The sequence below is a fragment of the Mobula hypostoma genome, chromosome 12 (genome assembly GCF_963921235.1).
Source record: "Mobula hypostoma chromosome 12, sMobHyp1.1, whole genome shotgun sequence".
Lineage (NCBI taxonomy): Eukaryota > Metazoa > Chordata > Chondrichthyes > Myliobatiformes > Myliobatidae > Mobula > Mobula hypostoma.
This window is the reverse complement of record NC_086108.1, coordinates 72,288,197-72,307,023: the sequence shown is the minus strand read 5'-3', so window position 1 is coordinate 72,307,023 and position 18,827 is coordinate 72,288,197. Positions and strand designations below refer to the sequence as shown.

At 39.6% G+C, this 18,827-nt stretch overlaps 1 long non-coding RNA gene across 1 annotated transcript in view; it reads right to left on the bottom strand.

Moving 5' to 3' along the window:
- Positions 1-4,089: 4,089 nt before the first annotated feature.
- The window catches only part of LOC134355204 (uncharacterized), a 99,898-nt gene continuing 85,160 nt past the window's right edge, over positions 4,090-18,827 (bottom strand). Inside the window, exon 3 of the long non-coding RNA XR_010019980.1 lies at positions 4,090-4,171. This is a non-coding gene — a long non-coding RNA (uncharacterized LOC134355204). The remainder of the gene's footprint in view (positions 4,172-18,827) is intronic.

Below are 18,827 nucleotides of genomic sequence, written 5' to 3'. Positions count from 1 at the left end.
CTCTCCTCACTACACTTTGCCTTGGTTTGTAAACCAGCTACCTCACCTTCAGCACTATTACCTGCCGTTTCTACGATACTTCCTGCACTGAGGTATATGCAGCTCAGCACACTGGTTGCATCATGCTCAACCTTTAGATTCCTGACTTTGTCTGCGGTCTTATTAACATCTGCCTCTGCAACATCTCCACTAACTGTTCTGACATTCCAGTTCCCATCCCCCTGCAATTCTAGTTTAAATCCTACTATGCAGCCTTAACAAACCTTCCCACTAGGATATTAGTCCTCTTCCAGTTCAGGTCCCAACTTCACTGGAAGAGAGCCCAATGCTCCAAAAATATTTTGCCCTTCCTCCTACACCAACTCCTTAGCCACATGTTAAACTGTATTACCTTCCTAGCATGTGGTCTGGGTAGCAATCCTGAGATCACAATCCTGCCCTTTAACTTAACTCCCTGAACTGCCCATGCAGAACCTCGTGACTCGTCCTACTGATGTCATTGGTACCTACATGGACCACGACTTCTGACTGTTCACCCTCCCACAAGAATGCTGAGGACTCGATCCGAGATATCCCAGCTGCTGGCACCCGGGAGGCGACATACCATCTGTGAATCTCATTCTTGCCCACACAACCTCCTGCCCATTCCCCTGACTAGCAAATCCCCTGTCACCGCATTTGCCTCTTCTCCCCCGTTCCCTTCTGAGTCAGTTTTAGTGCCAGAGACGTAACTATTGTGATTTTCCTCAGTTAGGTCATTCGCCCCCTCCTCTCCCCAACAGTATCCAAAGTGAGATACCTGTTGTTCAGGGGAATGGCCACAGGGGTACTCTGCACTGGCTCCTGAATCTTCCTTTAATTTGCTCTTTCTAATCAATCCCAAACACAGGAGTGTCAAAGCTCTCTTTCGCTGCCATGACTTGCTGCTGCCTTTATATCCTCAAGCAGTGTACCCGATTGAAGTCCCTCCTTTATAAACTTCCATTGTCCAGACTGGCCCTGGTCAAAGCTCTTTTTGATAACTTGTATTGGTCCCAGTATTTTTTCTGTAATTCCTAATATGTCATCATAACTAATTGAATAGACAAGACTCAAGTACTAAACCCCAGCTAGATATCAAAGCTATTAAGAAAGCAGATTAAAAAGAGGAGAAAAGTGGAAGAAACTAAATTAAAAAATAAGCTGAGGGAGAATGGTTCATAAATTCAGCCGGATAGATTGACTTCTGCTGGAGCAGTAGAAAGGAACCACATAAAGATTGCGTGTATGTAGACAGCACAGCTGTACTCTTCACTGTGGAGAGGATGGGAGGTTTTGCTTTAAACTGGAGGGGTATGGTTCTGAAGAGATGCAATGATAGACAGCCTGCTCTGCACCACAAGGTTCTTGCCTAGGGATTTCACACAATAAACTCTAACTTTAATCAGAAAATAGATCCAAAACTCACAAACACAGGAGATTCTGCAGATGCTGGAAATCCAGAGTCACACATACAAAATGCTACTGGAGCTCAACGAGTCAGGCAGCATCTTTAGAAAGAAAATAAAGAGTTGATGTTTCAGGTAGAGGGCTGCCTGGTCTGTTGCGTTTGTACACACAAACTCACAGTCTAGTATGAATATGCATTGTCCCACAAGTTGAAGCACAGTTTTGCACCTTGGTTGTTAGTCTTTATATGTAGTTTTTCATAAATTCTGTTTTATTTCTCTATTTCATGTAAATGCTTGCAAAAAATGAATCTCAAGGTAGTATGTGGCATCATTTAGGTACTTTGATAATAAATTAATTCTTTTCTAATCCTTGGAAAAGAGGTTTGGTTCGGCTGATCAAGACGATGTTGATGACCGAAGCCATTAACTTATTGTTCTGCTGGACTTCCCAGATTTGCTCTGCTAATGACTGTCAAAGTGACCACAGTTCTCACTCTCCATGGCATGCTGGAGACACCAGCAGGATTCCACTACCATTCATATGTGAAGATTCATCCTTGTGCTCCTCCACTGCATTATGAATTTTACTATCTTGTGATGATCCAGTGATCACAGTAAACAAGTAAACAGCTTCAAAGAGTAGTTGCTGAACAATGAAATTATAGCAATGTCTCTGAAAACTTCCTCCTGAGTTTGTTGAAAGTTAACCAATAGTTCTTGTGAAGAAAGCCTTACCCTGGAGAGCAGTTCTGGAGCTCAGTGTTTATTGGGAAACTGTATTTTCCGCTCCTCAGCGTCTGTCCAAAGCACTCGGTTCTATCCCAGGGTTTCACAGACAAGCTTCAAAGAGCTCAGGAAGACAGAGCTCTCTGGGTTAAATCCCAAAACTACAGTCAACATTGTTGCTAAAGAACCATTAGCATTTAATCTACAAGCTCTCCTCTCCTGCAGGGGTTTCCCAATCACTAGCTAACAATCCTAGGGTAAAATACAGGAATACTCACAAAATGCTGGAGGAACTTAGCCGGCCAGGCAGCATCAATAGAAAAGAGTAAACATTCGATGTTTTGGGCTGAGACACTGAGTTTTCCATAGATGCTGCCTGGCCTTCTGAGTTCCTCCAGCATTTTGCATGATTTACTTTGATTTCCAGCATCTGCAGACTTTCTCTTGTTTCTAAAATTCAGGAGCATGTTGGTTTGCGTCAAATTCCCAACTTGCTGACTATTTCCCTAATTTAACAGCCCACAAGCTACAAAATCCATCTATTCTCAGCAGTTAACATTCAACCATTACAGCCTGCTCCACAACCTCAACAGTGATGTAAGCAAAATCATGGATCTTGATCTGCACTTCAGAGCCCTGAAGCAACCAAAAACAGGTTACTACGTGGAAATTTCAAACAAAAATGGTGAATGTAAAATGTTACAGCCTGAAATAATGTCATTATCTGAACTCTTGCCCAAACTGCTAAACTCTACAGCTACAAGAGTGGGGAGTGATAAGATGAAACAGCAGTAGAAGGTTCACACTAGTATTTCCAAACTGCAAAGCCTACTAACCAAAATAGAATTGAAAGTGACTCCTGCAGAAAATCACTGATGTCAGCTTAAATTGGCCTTCCTGTCACTCCAAATACATTATGACCAGCATTATTTACAGCCTTGCTTTTAAATATTGGCTGAAGCTGAAAGCTGTGATGGAATCTATCACAAAGGCCCACAACAGCTGACTGTGCAGTTCTCAACCAACAGACTGCAGAATCAAGCATCATCATTTTTAATCACTTTTCACAGAATGAAATGGCATGAATGCAACAGAATTCCTCTCATTATCATAAGTCAACCATTTGTACCTTTTAAATAGCAGGTCATTTGAAAGCCCAGTACGTAATACAAGGGGAGAAAGGTAGCATAAGCATTCATTCTTCAAACTATAATTATTAATCTTCATCAAAGAAAATTGGAAGCGAAGATCTTTCAGGAGGGAGGTCATATGAGCAATGATTATCTATCTACCCAGGCAAGCTGCCGAACAAAATATCTGTGCCTTAAGTAATTGATCTATTCTTAGTAACATATTAAACTGGTACTGCACAGTAGGGTCATACTAGTTTCTTGGAAAAACCACAGAAGTGGAACGTTCTAGAAAATAGAAAATGGAATGGATCACATAAATTAGGATTGTGGGCCCAGGCTCCCTAACGGAGAACCTACCATACGTGAAAAGAGCAAATTTTTCTGCTTTAGGGAAAGTCCTTCATTAGCTGATGAAAGGTCACTGAAAAGTTAACTCGTTCTGCCTTCAAAGGTGTTGTCTGACTTGCTGAGAATTTCCATCTTTTATCTGTTTCTATTTTAGATTTTCAGCATCTGCAGTGTTTGTAAACTATCAGTTATGATTGCACTAGGCTGGATTGTGTCTTGCTCAACAAATTGCCAATGTTCATAATCACAAGAGATTCTGCAGATGCTGGAAATTTTCATCAACACACACAAAATGTTGGAGGAACTTTGCAAGTCAGGCAACATCTATGGAGGGGAATTAACAATTGATTTTTCTATTACTGGGGCTGTACTTACTTTTGAAACTCCATGGGTTGAATAAAGCTCAAGGGTATGCTGCTGTGGTTGTCTGGCAAGGTGGTGCAGTCAATGATCAGCACATTGTCCTCAGGCTGCAGATTCTGTTGGGGAGTCTCTGACCCAGACCATCCTAATGGCTTTTTCTCCTTAATGGCTCTGTAATCAAAGACATTTTAACAGTTTAAAAAAATATTAGAAAATCTTTCAATTAAAATTAAATTCCTTTAATTTTGACTAATCAACCATTTGTACTTTTCAAACAGGAAATGCTAAAACAACAAGAGTAAGTAAACTCAAGTCTTCCATAAAATTGAGTGGATAGGCGCAATAGCTTGTGCTTCACACCTGGATTCAAAGTTCAAAGTTCAAAGTAAATTTATTTTGAACGTACATATATGTCACCATATACAACCATGAGATTTATTTTCTTGTGCACATACTCAATAAATCCATAATAGAAAAATAACCATAATAGAATCAATGAAAGGCTGCATCAACTTGGGCATTCAACCACAATACAAATACAAAAATAAAGACATAATAATAATAATACATAAATAGGCAATAATTATCAAGAACATGAGATGAAGAGTCCTTTAAAGTGAGTCTATTGATTGTGGGAACAGTTCAATGACAAAGTGAAGTTGAGTGAAGTTATCCCCTTTGGTTTAGGAGCCTGATGGATGAGGGATAATGACTGTTCCTGAACCTGGTGTTGTGAGTCCCAAAGCTCCTGTACCTTCTCCCTGATGGCAGCAGCGAGAAGAGAACATGTTCTGAGTAGTGGGGTCCCAGATGATGGATGCTGCTTTCCTGCGACAAAGCTTTGCGTAGATGTGCTCAGTGGTGGGTAGGCTTGGAGGACTAGGCCAGTTCTACTACTTTTTGTAGGATTTTTTGTTCAAGGGGATTGGTGTTTCCATATCAGGCTGTGATGTAACCAGTCAATATACTCTCCACCATGCTTCTATAGAAGTTTGTCAAAGTTTTTAATTTCATGCCAAATCTTTGCAAACTCCTAAAGATGTAGAGGTGGTGCTGTGCTTTCTTCACAATTCCACTTGCATTCGGACAGGTCCTCCGAACTTATAATACTGAGGAATTTAAAGTTGCTGACCTTCTCCACCTCATCTTCCAACGAGGACTAGCTCATGGATGTCTGATTTCCTCCTCCTGATGTCAATAATCAGCTACTTTGTCTTGCTAATATTGAGTGAGAGGCTGTTGTTATGACACCACTCAGCTAGATTTTCCATTTCCCATTCATCACCACCTTTGATTCAGCCTACAGAAGTGGTATCGTCAGCAAATTTGAATGCGGCATTGTAGCTATGCCTAGCCACACAGTCATACATGTAAAGTGCGTAGAGCAGGGTGCTAAGCACACAGCCTTGTCGTGCATCTGAGCTGATGGAGATTGTGGAGGAGATGTTGCCAATCCGAACTGACTGGGCTCATGCAAGTGAAGAAATGGAGGATCCAATTGCAGAAGGAGGTATTGAGGGAAAGGTCTTGAAGCTTATTGATTAGATTTGAGGAGATGATGGTATTGAATGCTGAACTGTAGTCAATAAAGAGCATCCTGATATATGTGCCTTTGCTGTCCAGATGTTCCAGGGTTGAGCAAAGAGCCAAAGAGATGGCATCTGCGACGGAACTGTTGCAATGGTAGGCAAATTGGCAGGGAACCAAGTTGCTTCTCAGGCAGGAGTTGATATTTTTCATCACCAACATCAAAAAACACTTCATCACAGTGGATGCAAATGCTGCTGGACGATAATCATTGAGGTAGGTTATCAAGTTCTTCTTAGGCACCAGTGGAAGTGAAGTCCGTAGGTACCTCCGACTGCCGAAGTGGGAGATTAAAGATCTCAATGAACACTCCAGCCAGTTGATCAGCACAGGTCTTTAGTGCTTGGCCAGGTATCCTGTCTGGGTCGGATGCCTTTTCTGGATTCACCATCCTGAAAGGTGCTCACACGACGGAAGCAGATCTCAGAGACCGAAATCGCAGGATCATCTGGAGCTGTGACAGTTTGTGATGGTTCCTCCACGTTTCTATGGTCAAAGTGAGCATAAAAGGTATTGAGCTCACCTGGAAACGAAGCCTTGTTGTCACCTATGTCACTTGATTTTACTTGATAAGAGGTGATAGTATTCAAGCCCCGTCACAAACTTTGAGCTTCTTTCATTGATTCAAGTTTAGTCCAGAATTACTAATTCACCTTTGAGATATCTTTCCAGAGATTGTACCTGAACCTCTTGTAACTCTCTTGGTCACCAGACTTGAATGCCTCTGATCTGGCCTTCAGCAGATTACAGATCTCATGGTTCATCCAGGGCTCCTGGTTGGAGAAGACTCTGAATGATTCTGTGGAGACACACTTGCCTACAACCATTTTAATAAAGTCCACGACAGTCATTCAGATCCCCAGATGAGTGCTTGAACACGTCCCATTCCACTGACTCGAAGCTATCCTGTAGCCGGTCCTCTGCCTCCCGTGACCAGCTCTTTGTTGTCCTAATCTCTGGAGCTTTGCTCATTAACCTCTGCCTGTATGCAGGTAGGAGGAGGACAGCCAAGTGATCAGATTTCCCGAAATGTGGTCTGGGCATGGAACGGTAGGCATTCCTTATCTTAGTATAACAGTGGTCTAGTGTTGGGACTTCTGGTGCTACAGGTTATTTGCTGATGGTAATTGGGCAGGGACTTCTTCAAACAAGCCTGGTTGAAGTCTTCGACCATGATTTGAAATGCATCGGGACGGATTGTTTCTTGTTTGGAGTTTGCATCATTCAGTATCTCAAGCGCTTGATTATAGTTGGCGGTTGGTTCACAGATGAGAATTCCTTAGGCAAGTAGAAGGGATGACATTTGATCATTAGGTGCTCAATGTCAGGGGAAAATGATTTTGACAAAACCGCCACATCAGGGTACCACCGAGAAGTTTATCATGAAACATACACCTCCACCTTTTGCCTTTTCCGAATCAGTAGTTTGGTCCATCCTGTGAATCGAGAAGTCTTCGGGTCCAAACGCCATATCTGGCATACTGGGAGTAAGCCGTGTCTCAATCAAACATAGCTCAACAATCTCTCATTTCCCTCTGTTACATCAATCGTGCATTCTGGTCCTCAATTTTGTTCTCCATCGACTGCACACATGCCAGCAAGATGCTGGGCAGAGGGGATCTCATTCCTCTGTTTCAGCCTGGCTTGGAGACCCCCCTTTCTGTTTCACATCTGGCTATGGCGATGAACTTTAGTCCGTTTAAAGGTGCTGTACCTGCTTGCTTGAGAGGCAAATCCACCAAATCCTTCAGAAGATCGTAAAATCTGTATGTAAAAGTATACTCCATAGAAGGAAATTACATGCTGCAGATTGCAGTGAGAATAATTCAGAAAAGGTTGATAAGTGCTGAGGCCAGCAACTCAGCAAAGAAAGCAGATGTGCGGGCACCTGGTTTCCAACCTGCTCCTCAGCTCTCTGTCGCAATGTACAGGTGTGGAGTCAGCAGGGAGCTGACTTGTGCACAATACAATTAGTCGATTACTTTGTCATGTTGCAGCTGCATAGAAGTTTAGCGAGGTCACATCTGGAACAATGTGTGCAGCTCATTTCACTGCATTGCAAGTAAAATGTGAAGTTTTTGGAGAGGTAGATGTGGTTCTCCAGGATTAGTGGTTGGACGAACTTGGATTGTTTTCTCTCGTGCTTCAGAGGCTGATGGGCAACCTGATCGAAGTATATAAAATTAGATAGGATCAAAGCTAGATTCGTTTTCCAGAGGAGGAAATGCCAAATTCTAGAGGCTATATATTAAAGACGAGACAGGAATAGTTTGAAGGAGATTTACAAGGCAAGTTTTTTATTATCACCTCAAGCCATAGGGACCTGCAGTGCACTTCCAGAGAGAGGGATGATGGTGCAGATTACAAAAGCAACATTTAACATCTGGAAAGGCTCATGAATAGGCATAGAATTAGAGCATGTACAGTAGAAGTTGAGATTAGTTTGAATTGGTAGACATTGTGGGTGAAATGCTTGCTTCTGTGCTGTACAGAAAAATGGCTACAAAGTGTTGGAGATTATTATTATAACAACTTGTGTTGTAGCGTGGATGAAATCACTGAAGAGACAGAGTCATTGGTAGATACAAAGCAGCTTCTTTATTCGACACAACAAGGTACAGCAGACATCATACAGATGGAGACGCTTTCGGTAGAAAGGTCTGCTAGCCCAATGGGCTCAATATTTATATGCTAAACATGAAGGCAATCACTACTTACAAAGTTATAGACAATGCTTCCTATTGAAGCTACATACAAACATCACACCTCCTGATTTCATCCTTTCCTTCCGATGCCAACATGTCTGGATTGGTATCCACAGTCTTTAGGAATGCAAGTTAAATCCACAATACATTTATTTGGCATTTTATATGCTAACATAGAAGACAATTAATATTTATAAAGTATAGATAATAACATCTTCGAAACTACAGCATCTGCTCAAACTATGGCGCTAGAAGCATCTGCTATTCACACCTTATTAGGAAGCGAATTGTTGTGAACTCAATCCACAGTACTTTGTCAAATAGAAGTCTGGTGGCCAAAGTCATTTAAGTGTAAACAAAACATCTACCAAAAAAAACTCACTCTAACAGTATAATGCCATGGTACTATGCATCCTTGTAAAATTTGAACACAACTGTTATATCAGTTATATATGAATGAGAAGAAAGATGTCAATTTAGTGCTAAAGATAGATTTTCCTCTGATTATATGGCTTATACTTTAAAATTAGTGGTGGTCTCGATGCAATGAGACATCCCAACAAATCGTAAAATACAGTACATAACACTATACCTAATGGCTGGAAGCTAACATAGATTTCAATATATCAAGTTTGTATGCATAATTAGATGACCATTCAGACACTGTCAGATAAAGTTGTTTACATGTCTGTAACTTTTGTTACTTGACCAATGTGCAATACTAACAAGTCACCAACAATGATGAGTTGGCCTTCAGAGATGAGGTGGATGAGGTGACAAATAACCCTTTCCTTAATGGCAACAAGTCAAGGGAGATGGTTATTGATTGCACTCACAGCCCTCGGTGCACAGTAGCAGAAACTACAAGCAGTTTCAAACTCCTGGGGGGGCACAACTTGCACAACTTTTCATGGTCCCAGAACACATCCTACACAAACAAGAAAGCTCACTACATTCTGAGGAGGCTGAAGAGTGCTGGACTATGCACATCAATACTCATGATCTTCTGCAGACGCACAGTAGAGAGCAACCTAGCATGCTGCATCACTGCGAGATGCAGAAACTGCACTGCAGAGGACAGGAAGGCTCTGCAATGGGTAGTCAAAACTGCCACCAAAGACATGAATGCACAGAAATGTGCTGGCAAAAAGACCAGTAACATCATGAAGGATCTCACTCACCCTGCACATAGACTATTTGTCCCACTCCTATCAGGAGGAGGCTACTCAGGACCCACACCAGGACCACCAGAATGGAAGACAATTACTTTCCCCTAGCAGTAAGGGTGATCAACAGCCCCAGCCACTAACTCACTGCACTACATTCCCCATCACCATTACTTTATTATTTCCTGTCAGAGTCACCAAATGTACTGACACTCCCATACCTAAAAAAAAACATAGAAACATAGAAAACCTACAGCATAATACAGGCCCTTTGGCCCACAATGCTGTGCTGAACATGTACTTACTTAGAAATTACCTAAGGTTACCCACAGTCCTCAATTTTTCTAAGCTCCAAGTATCTATCTAGGAGTCTCTTAAAAGACCCTATTGTATCAGCCTCCACCACCGTCAGCGGCCGATTTCATGCATTCACCACTCTCTGTGTAAAAAAAATACCCCTGACATCTCCTCTGTACCTACTTCCAAGCACCTTAAAACAGTGCCCTCTCATGCTAGCCATTTCAGCCCTGGGGAAAAGCCTCTGACTATCCACATGATCAATGCCTCTCATCATCTTATACACCTCTATCAGGTCACATCTCATCCTCCGCCACTCCAAGGAGAAGAGGCTGAGTTCACTCAATCTATTCTCATAAGGCATGCTCCCCAATCCAGGTAATATCCTTGTAAATCTCCTCTGCATCTTTTTCTATAGTTTCCACATCCTTCCTGTAGTGAGGTGACCAGAACTGAGCACAATACTCCAAGTGGGGTCTGACCAGGGTCCTCAACATTATCTCCTGGCTCTTGAGCTCAACCCCACTGTTGATGAAGGTCAATGTACTGAATGCCTTCCTAACCACAGAGTCAACCTACGCAACAGCTTTGAGTGTCCTATGGACTTAGACCTCAAGATCCCGCTGATCCTAATAAAAAGATTGATAAAGAAAGAAAGATCCCTCTGATCCTCCACACTGCCAAGAGTCTTACCATTAATTCTATATTCTGCCATCATATTTGACCTACCAAAATGAACCACCTCAGGAGGACCACCCCTGTCTGCCAAGGGAGTAGCAGTATTTTTCTGCTGCTCTTAGTTTTCTTTCTTTCCCCCTAGTTTAAGCTTTGAATTTAAAATTTTTACTTGTTGATTCTTGAGGGTGATCAATATGTCTATGTCTACAAGAAGTGGGAAGAATTTACCTGAACCTAGTGATAAAGGTAATGGGAAAGGAAAGCTGTAAAAGGAAAGATCTGATGAAATGCCATCGTGGGCTGAAGATATCGTTTGGACACTGAATTCAATTAAGGATCAGAATGGATCAATTAAAGACCAACTGGAAAAGAATGGTAATTAAATGAAGTCATTTCTGGGAAAACTTAAAGACCTGGAAACTCAAGTTATTTCACACGAAGAGGAATTGAAGATAACAAAGCAAAAGCTGTCTGAAGCTACAACTGGTTTGGAAAGATATCAAAATAAGATTATAAACCTGGAAACTAGGTCTCGACAAAGGAATATAAGAATTGTTGGGCTGCAAGAAGGAGCTGAAGATGGAGATCTAACGGCTTACTTTGGTAAGCTTTTCCACACTTTATTTCCTACCATTCTATCAAAGCCGCCTGCTATAGAAAGGGCACACAGGGCGTTTATCTCGAAATCGAAGGACTCTTGTCAACCAAGATCTGTTCTGGTTTGCTTTCATCACTTTAAAATTAAAGATCAAATAATACGACAGGCAAGAAAACAGAGAGTTTTTAGATTTATGGAATCTGAGCTCCGCTTCTACGAAGATTATCCAAGAGAGATAATGGAACAAAGATCAAAATTTGCCCTGGTAATGAAACAAGCATATGATAAGAATCTTTTCCTGTCTTTGAGGTATCTGACAAGAATTAAAATTTTCCCTGCTAATTCTCCTCCTCGTACATTTTTTGATCCAAAAACTGCACTGGATTTTGTTCAGGCTTTGCCTGCCACTGTCACCAACACCGCTGTTGAATGATCCATCTGAAAGGCTGTTTGGCTATTTGTATATTATTTGCATTTTGGAAAGCAGATTTATGAAGGTCACTTGTATATTTCATTGAGAGAATATTCTTTATTGCATATTATTGGTTTTCCTTTGGAAAGATTTATGGTTTAAGTATCTCTGCTCAGATGATCTCTGGACATTTTATGACTGAGGGAAGAAGATAAGGCGATTTGTTCCTTTAATTTAATACTTGTTAGCTAATTGGTAGTTTTTTCCTACTAATAGGGCTTTTTATATATTTTTCTGTTTTATTATTAACATTTTATAATTGAATTTAAAGCTTTTTTAGGGAATTAATATTAAACTTAAACATGTTACTGTATTCCTCTCTAAGAGATAACATTATTTTGGTTCTTTCTTGTTTATCAGTCGATGGAATGTAAATACCTGTTTTTTGCTGAGACTTTATTGTCTTTTTCACAAGGTCACTCTACTTTTTTACTAACTGGGGGGAGGGAAAGAAAACACAGACAGAGCAGTCAGCAGCTTTAAACTCTATCATAGATCGCTTGCATTTTGCGGGTTTCCGGGTGTGGGTGGGTGGGTTTAGAGTTAGGAGTTTTTTCTCATTGGATGGTTCCGGAGCATGCGTGTTTTTTATTTGGTTGTATTCTTCATCTCCGCCATCTTTGATCATCCTGTATTGGTATGTGCTTTGTGCATGTATAAAGTAGAATGAAATTATAGTATGCTGTTCAAATGGATTAATATAATAAGTTGGAATGTACGTGGTTGGAATCATCCTATTAAACGAAAGAAGACTTTTAAAATTATTAACTGATTCCAACCTGATATAATTTTTGCTCAAGAGAAACATATCAGGGCGGGAGATCAAAATAGATTTTTTAGATGGTGGAATGGATTGCAATTCCACTCTACTTCTCAGAGTAAAACAAAAGGCGTGTCTATTTTCATTAAACCTAATATATTTATTCAAGAGGATATTGAATCAGATTCTAATGGTAGATTTTTAATTGTTAAAGGAACAATCTGTAACAGAAAAGTTGTTTTGGTTAATTTGTATGGTCCTAACTTAGATGATCCTTTTTTTAAAAAGGTATTTGCTTTACTGCCTGACTTAAATGAATATATGCTCATAATGGGTGGGGATTTTAATTGTTGTTTAAATCCTATGATTAATAAGAGCTCAACTAATCAGCGACTTCCAAATTCCTTTTTGATTGATTTTGGGTCGATTGATTTGTGGAGGTATCTTTATCACGATAATACAGAATATTCTTTCTTCTCACATGTTTATAAAAAATATTCGAGGATCGATTATATTATAATCGATCCCCGCTTCTTGCCTAGTGTTAGAACTTGCGAATATGACGCCATTGCTCTATCTGATCATGCGCCTCTGAGTTTGTCTTTTGAATTTGATGATGTCATTCTTGCCCGCCCACCTTGGCGCAAGTCTCAGACATTATTGCAAAACTCTGACTTTGTCACTTTCATTGAAACCCACATAAAATAATTTTTTCTTTTTAATGATATAGGGGGTATGTCTAAATTAGTTATATGGGATACATTTAAAGCATTTTTACGTGGTCAGATTATTTCTTATTCAGCTAAACTTAAAAAACAAACTAAAGCAGAATTAGATAGAATTTCAAAACAAATTAAAGATTTGGATAATATTTATGCAATTTCCCCCAATACTGATTTATTTAAACAAAGGGTGGAACTTCAATCACAATATAACCTGTTATTAACTCATCCCATTGAAGGTTATTTGCTTAAGTTAAAGAGCCAATTTTATATGTCTGGAGATCAAAATAATAAACTGCTTGCATCTCAATTAAAAATGGCTGCAGCCAAAAGGCAAATCATGAAAATTCATAGGAAAGATGGTACCTTAGCTCAGAAATATGAAGAAATTAATACTATTTTTCAAGATTTTTATGCTGAGCTATATAAATCTCTACGTCCATCAGATTCCTCTTAAATGAATGCTTTTTTACGAAATATTGTTTTTCCTAAAATCTCGGCTGAAGATCAAAAGATTCTTGATGCTCAAATTACTGAAGCCGAAATTCATTAAGCTATTTTTTCAATGCAATCTGGTAAGTCCCCAGGACTTGATGGCTATCCTGTAGAATTTTATAAAAAATTTGGAAAGTTGCTCTCTCCGTATATGTTGGAAATGTTTAAGGATTCTTTTGTGAAAGGTGACTTACCCTCTACTTTTTATGAGGCCTCTATTTCCTTAATTTTTATAAAAGATAAAGATCCTACTGACTGTTCTTCATACAGACCTATTTCATTACTGAATGTTGACGCTAAGATTTTGTCAAAGATAATGGCCAATCAGTTGGAGAATATTTTGGGTAAAATTATTTGTAAAGATCAAACAGGTTTTATAAAGGGTCGCTATTTCTTTTCAAATGTTCAGAGACTATTTAACATTATATACTCATCCTCTTCTAAAATTCCACAATGTGTTGTATCTTTGGATGCTGAAAAAGCGTTCGACTGAGTCGAATGGAAATATTTATTCAATGTTTTAGAGAAATTTGGCTTTGGTGTTAATTTTAATAATTGGATTAAAATGATATATAAAGCCCCTATTGCTACTGTTGTCACTAACAATCGTAGGTCTCCTTTTTTTCAGCTTTCATGAGGGACAAGGCAAGGCTGTCCATTAAGTCCTTTGTTGTTTAATTTAATATTAGAACCCCTTGCTATTGCTCTTCGTGAGGCTAAAATTATCCAAGGGTTCTTTGTGAATGAGACCACGCATAAGGTCTCCCTTTATGCTGATGATTTATTGGTTTAAATATCTAACCCTGACGAATCCATTCCTGCCCTGCTAAAATTATTTAATGAATTCAGAGGTTTTTCCAGGATATAAAATTAATTTTAGTAAAAGTGAATTGTTTCCTTTAAATGATTCTGTTTCTATATATGATAATACTCCTTTTAAAGTTTCAAACTCATTTAGATATTTAGGTATTTATAATTACTGAAAAATATAGGCGTCTCTATAAAACTAATTTTGTTCCCTTAGTAGACTCTATGAAGTATTTATTTAGTAGATGGAATCCACTTACATTTTCACTTGTTGGTCGTATTCATATAGTTAAAATGATGATTCTACCGAAATTTTTATATTTATTTCAGAATATTCCTGTTTTTTTGACTAGCAAGTTTTTTGATCAGATTGATCCTGTTATTTTATCTTTTATTTGGAATAATAAAAGACCAAGAATTAGTAAATGTCAATTACAAAAATTGAAAAAGGATGGAGGTCTTGCTTTGCCTAATTTTAGAATGTATTATTGGGCTCTTAATCTGCGATATATGTCTTTTTGGTTATATTGGGTTGATAAGAGTGATCAGCCAATTTGGGTATACCTGGAACTAAAAGTTGTAAAACAGTTTTATTTATCCTCGTTATTGGGAGCTCCTTTACCTATGCAATTAGGTAAAGTAGTTAATTTAAACCTATATCCTGTGATTAAGTATTCTTTACAAACTTGGCTCCAATTCCGCAATTTTTTTAATCTTAAAAAATTTGAACTTTGTAGTTTAATTTACCGAAATTACTTTTTTCAGGCTTCTTTGAGTGATCCAGTTTTTTTACTTTGGAAAAATAAAGGTATTAATTCTTTTTTGGATTTATTTAAAGAAGATAGATTGATGTCCTTTGAACAATTAATTGATAAATATTCTCTTTCATACTCACACTTTCTGCAATACCTTCAAGTTAGATATTTTTTACAAAAATATTGAAGTAATTTCCCTTACACATTGGAGGCTGACCTGTTAGATACTATTATGAGTATGAATCCTTCGATTAAGGGTTCTATTGGAAGAATTTATAATTTACTATTACAATGGGATAAGTGTCCTTTATCTACGATTAAACAGGATTAGGAAAAGGAACTTAATTTGACTTTTATGACGGAGGATTGGATGCGGATATTGAAGTTGGCTAACTCTTCTTCAATTTGTGCTAGCCATTCATTGATTCAATTTAAAATTGCACATTGTTATCATTTGACAAAGGAGAGACTTTCTAAAATTTTTCCTAATGTTGATAGTCATTGTGATACATGTAAAACTGAGATAGCTACACTGACACATATGTTTTGGTCTTGTTCTATATTGGAACAGTTCTGGAAGTCAGTTTTCTCAACAATTTCTAAAGCATTTGAAATTAATTTACAACCTAATAAATTAACTGTGCTTTTTGGAATAGTTCCTCAAAATATTCATGGTATTTCTGTGTCTGACCAACATGTTATTGCATTTGTTACATTGATAGCTGGGAGGGCCATTTTGTTGAAGTGGAAGGATACATCAGCTCCCACTTTGTCACAATGGTTCTCTCAAGTGATGCTATGTCTTAGTTTGGAGAAAATTAGAAGTCAAACCTTTGCACCTTTATTTGATTTTGAGAAAAGATGGGGCTCATTTGCTCGTTATTATCATTTGAGTTAATTGATATCATTTTTCTATGATCTAATTGTAAATTTTTTTAGTATATTTTCTTTTCTTGCTGGCGGTTTGATGTTTATTTTTAGAAGCTTTTTGTATGACGCATGGCTCCGGGGTTGTACACCTAATGGGTTCTCTTTTTTTTCTCACTTTTCTGCTCAGTAGGTTTTTTTTGTTATCACAAAATTTTGTTTTCAATCTTTAAGATGATGGGTTTTTTTGAGGCATTGTAAGTGTTGTTACTTCGATGTACTCATGTTATTATTCCTATATATACAATAAAAAGATTTGAGAAGAAACAAAATGAACCACCTCACATTTATCTGGGTTGAACTCCATCTGCCACTTCTCAGCCCAGTTTTGCATCCTATCGATGTCCCGCTGTAACCTCTGACAGCCCTCCACACTATCCACAACACCCCCAACCTTTGTGTCATCAGCAAATTTACTAATCCATCCCTCCACTTCCTCATCCAGGTCATTTATAAAAATCACAAAGAGAAGAGGTCCCAGAACAGATCCCTAAGGCACACCACTGGTCACCGACCTCCATGCAGAATATGACCTGTCTACAACCACTCTTTGCCTTCTGTGAACAAGCAAATTATAGATCCACAAAGCAATGTCCCCTTGAATCCTATGCCCCTTTACTTTCTCAATAAGCCTTGCATGGGGTACCTTGTCAAATGACTTGTTGAAATCCATATACACTGCACCCACTGCTCTACCTTCATTAATGTGTTTAGTCACATCCTCAAAAAATTCAATCAGGTTTGAAAGGCACGATCTGCCTTTGACAAAGTCATGCTGACTAATCCTAATCATACTATGTCTCTCCAAATGTTCATAAATACTACCTCTCAGGATCTTTTGCATCAACTTACCAACCACTGAAGTAAGACTCACTGGTCTATAATTTCCTGGGCTATCTCTACTCCCTTTCTTGAATAATGGAACAACATCTGCAACCCTCTAATCCTCCAGAACCTCTCCCGTCCCTATTGATGATACAAAGATGATGCCAGATGCTCAGCAATCTCCTCCCTCTCCTCCCACAGTAGCCTGGAGTACATCTCATCTGGTCCCAGAGACTTATCCAACTTGATGCTTTCCAAAAGCTCCAGCATATCCTCTTTCTTAATGTCTATATGCTCAAGCTTTTCAATCCTCTGTAAGTCATCCCTACAATCACCAAGATCCTTTTCTTGGCTACAACATCATAGGTCCAGGTATTGATCCACACTCTAAGCTCATTCACTTTGTTCATGATGCTTCTTGCATTAAAATAGACACATCTCAAACCATCTGAGCACATCCCTTCTCTATCACCTGCCTATCCTCCCTCTCACACTGTCTCCAAGCTTTCTCTATTTGTGAGCCAACAGCCCCTTCCTCCATCTCCTCAGTTCATTTCCCACCCCCAGCAATTCTAGTTTAAACTCTTCAGGCTCAGCAAATCTCCCTGCCAGGATATTGGTCCCCCTTGGATTCAAGTGCAATGTCTGCCCCAAAAGAGATCCCAATGGTCCAGAAATCTGAATCCCTGCCCCCTGCTCCAATCCCTCAACCACGCATTTATCCTCCACCTCACTCTATTCCTATATTCACTGTCGCGTGGCACAGGCAGTAATCCTGAGATTACTAACTTTGAAGTCCTGCTTCTCAGCTTCTTTCCTAACTGCCTGTAGTCTGTTTTCAGGACCTCCTCCCTTTTCCTACCTGTATCGTTGGTACCAATATGTACCACAACCTCTGGCTGTTTACCTTCCCACTTCAGGATATCGTGGACGTGATCAAAAACATCCCGGACCCCGGCACCTGTGAGGCAAACTGCCATCTGTGTTTCTTTCCTGCGTCCACAGAATCGCCTATCTGACCCCCTAACTATAGAGTCCCCTGCCTTCTTCCTTTCCCTACCCTTCTGAGCCACAGGGCCAGACTCTGTGCCAGAGGCGCGGTCACTGTTGCTTCCCTCAGGTAGGCCGTCGCCCCCAACAGTACTCAAACAGGAGTACTTGTTGTTAAGGGGGACAGCAACATAGGTACTCTCTAGTATCTGCCTCTTGCCCTTCCCTCTCCTGATGATTACCCACTTATCTGTCCTCCGAGGCCCCAGTGTGACTGCTTGCCTATTAGCTCCTCTCTATCACCTCTTCACTTTCCCTGACCAGACGATGGTCAATGAGCTGCAGCTCCAGTTCCCTAACCCTGTCCCTAAGGAGCTGAAACTCAATGCACCAGGCACAGATGTGGCTGTCAGGGAAGCCAGGAGTCTCCTGGATTTCCCACATCTGACACCCAGTACAGAGCACAGGCCTCATAGACATACTTCCTGTTTCTATTCTTCACAGGTAACCTACTTGGCCTCGACCTGTTGTCACCAAAGCCCCGTTGAATCAAAGCCCTCCTACTCTCTCTCCCTCTACTGTGTTGCCCGCCCCTCTGATGCCCACTCTGTAAAGCTGTCTCCTTTTAAACTTCGCACCTGTCTAATTCGCTGACGTCCACGCACTTGCGCAGTCATCACTCGATCAAACCACTGAAGAAAAATCCGTCTCCTTTTAAACTTTTCACACCGGTCTAACTTGCTGATGTCCACGCGGTCGTGCAGTCCTCCCTCGATCAAACCCGGTGCCACTTTATGAACATACAATCAATGTATATAAGTTATCTTATATATTTGTATTTATTGTGTTTTTTATTATTGTGTTCATCATCATATTGTGCTTTATTTTGTGCTGCATCAAATCTGGATTGCAATTATTTTGTTCTTTACAATTGTGTCCTGGTAATGACAATAAACAATCCTAAATATTGAATCTTGAATTACACTTTTTTTAAAGGTGTAAAACTTGAGTGCACATATTGTGCAACCTTTTTTTGTTTCCAA